Source organism: Apium graveolens, unplaced genomic scaffold (genome assembly GCF_009905375.1).
Source record: "Apium graveolens cultivar Ventura unplaced genomic scaffold, ASM990537v1 ctg8163, whole genome shotgun sequence".
Lineage (NCBI taxonomy): Eukaryota > Viridiplantae > Streptophyta > Magnoliopsida > Apiales > Apiaceae > Apium > Apium graveolens.
Window position 1 is genome coordinate 18,889 of NW_027420941.1, and position 3,148 is coordinate 22,036.

Below are 3,148 nucleotides of genomic sequence, written 5' to 3' on the forward strand. Positions count from 1 at the left end.
TATATATATATAGGGGCTACTCCAATAGCAACCTCCTTATGATGAAAACTAAAAACTAAAATAATTTTTTTTAAATCATGTCAAAACATAGCACATATAGTATGCAAATTGATCGTTACGAGATGGAAAAAATATAGTGAAGTCGGATTTCAAAATAAGTTCACCGATTAACGGGAAAAATCAAATCAAAAACAGAGGGGAAAAGCCGGAATTATGTGTACGAGGAGAAAAGCTGGAATTATTTACGAAGGAGCATATTAATCCTGTGTACTACATTAGGGGCCCTTAGATTAGATTGATCTAAGGGCTGAGATTAGTTTCTAGTTTTTATTTTAATTTTAGTTTCTATTTGATTATTTGTCTGTATATATATATATATATAACTAGTGTAGTGGAAAAGATAGTGGATATAAGGGAGTAGTTAATTTCTATATAATAAAATTTTACAATTTTGAGTAACTTTGAAACTGTATAGAATTGAGACGGAGAGAGTGGGAAATATGCACTGATTACAAAATTCAAAAATTTATCATTTGTAATTGTGTTTTTGGATAACTAAATAAAATAATAAATTTAATAAATATTTTATTTTGATATTTATCATACAACTATAAAAAAACAAACAAAAAAGTTATTTCTTTATTTTTAAACCTTACAAAGAATATGAACAAAAAAAAATAATAGACAAATAGAAAAATTACTTGATTGAAGAATATTAGGTAAAGAAATTTCTAAGAAATTTCGTAGAAAATTCTAATGTTTTATATACCAGGGCCTATATAAATTAAGGGTGTTGCACATACTCCATAATCCCTAATTCCTTGACGGCCGCCCCAATGTTACCATATTCCACAACTTCAAAATTGAGTATATGACCAACCAATTGAGCTGCAAAGATGGTGAGGAGAGCGCATCTGGGGAAGACATCAGGGTCTTTGTGCTAAAGGTACAACTAATTTCTAATAAATAAGATTTTGATTTAACTTTTTATTATAGGTTGCCACTTTTAATCCTTAAATTTTTTCATATGTGTAGCTTTATCACGGATTGTTCATTATACATCAAAGATCTAGGTAGGTATACATACTAATTCTCTTTTTGATTCTTTTATATTGACTTTTATTTATTTTTATTAAAATAGTGTAATGTTTTGCACAGGGGGTGATAGGAAAGGTCACTCTATCTGATTATTCCATGTCCTCAGATTTCTTGCATTGGTGGCCTTAGCAGTTGCGACTAAAGGGAGTTCTGCATAATCTTGCCCCAAAACTAGAAAAAGTCCCCCACTGTAGCAAAACTCGTATTAGGTCATCTGATTCGAATGAGGGTGTCATCTGATTATCCAAGGAGGTCAGTAGTCATCCTCTTTGTCACTGTCCTTGTTGTACTAATTTTTTTAATTATCTATTATCTTTTAAATTCAAGCAATGTAATCGTAGTAACCGGTTTCCAAATAATAGATAAATTAGTATCATGTTAATTATTATTAATCAAATATTGTTAAATTTGTGAGGATCTATATGCAGATATCTTAAATTGATAATATTAGTTATCTCTTGTATACATTACTCAAAACAACAACAAAGAAGAGTTTATTTCATTCACTTTTATATAAATTAGATAGCCATAACATCTTTTTATTGATTATTAACTATAAATTAAATTCTGAAAATTGAAATAAGTAACAATTACTTTACCTAGACAAAAGTTTTAAGTAATATCTATCCAACATTCCTATCAAGCAAAGTCTATATAATATGTAATATATCAAATGTATAATAATTTCAAACTAATTTTACTTTACTTATAAGTATTGTTTTGTATGTCGTTTAAAAGCCTAGCACGTGTGGAGATAAATTTAAAATAAATTTAGTTGGCCAACAATTATCCAAAACAAAAATAAACTCCAACGAACCCAAAATTTAATCTATAAAATAAATTGCTAATCCACAATTAAATTCAAATGTAAACAAAAACAATATGTAATCACAAAGAAATGCTTTTAATGAAAAGAAAGGAGAAAAAATGATAAGTAGTGCACCAATCACATCTAATTATGTAAAAAAAGATTATAAAAATAAAATTATTATCATTATATAGGGATAAAAAAATATAAATGAATTTGAGAATCTCTTTATCACATTTTCAATTATAATATAATAGGTAATTAAGGTTGTAGGCCATGTGAAAATCCTTTCACAGGAGAGTATAAAAATCATCTATGTCATTGTGAAATACTGATGAAAATGCCTATGTCTATAGCATTCTTGGAAAACTCTACTTTTTCTTGATTGACCAATTTTTTATTTATTTTTTTGCCAAATTTATAACAAATTTCATTAATAACATGAAAAAAACTCAATCGGTACAAAACCCCTAATTGATCATGCAACCACTGAAAAATAAATAGACGAACTAAATAATTAGCCTGTTTTTTCCGGATTGCTTAACTAACTGAATAAAAATATTCTGAAAATTAAAAATGAAGATAATGGTTTCTCGAGCGATCCAGCCTGCATCTCCACTGAAAACAGTAGTTTCACAATTGACCCTCACATTAATTCCATGGATAGTACAATGTTCAGAGGACTCAATTGCAAAAACTGAGAGGGCCTTCGTGTTATGAACAAAAATATTTTGTGAGAGGTGAGCACATGCGATTTTCACTACCGTATCAAAAGCACCCCAACTATCTACCTGCCGGACACCAGCTATAAACCTACCGAAAGTGTTGTTGATGCAAGATATCCAGATCTCCCAATATACCATGAAATCCATTTTCAACACATCGCATAACGCGAGACATCGCACAAAGTGAGACAATCAGACACATAAATAATAACTCAATTAAACGAAACAAAAAAGAACCGAATTTTTGAACAAAATCCGATATTTATTGAAAGAAAGTTAAAAATAAATGATAAAATTTTGTATGGATGAAGAGAGAGGATGGAGATAGAGATGAAGATGGGTAGAAAGGGTGAAGAAGGAGGTGTGATGATTAGGGTTAAAGAAAGACGGGGCGGCCGACTCTCATCGAGAGAGAGGGAGAATTGATTGACCAATTTTTTAATACTCTTTTTGACATATAATTCAAAACACTCTTTAGCCTTTCGGGTTTTTGCATCTTCAAATGCCTTAATTAATA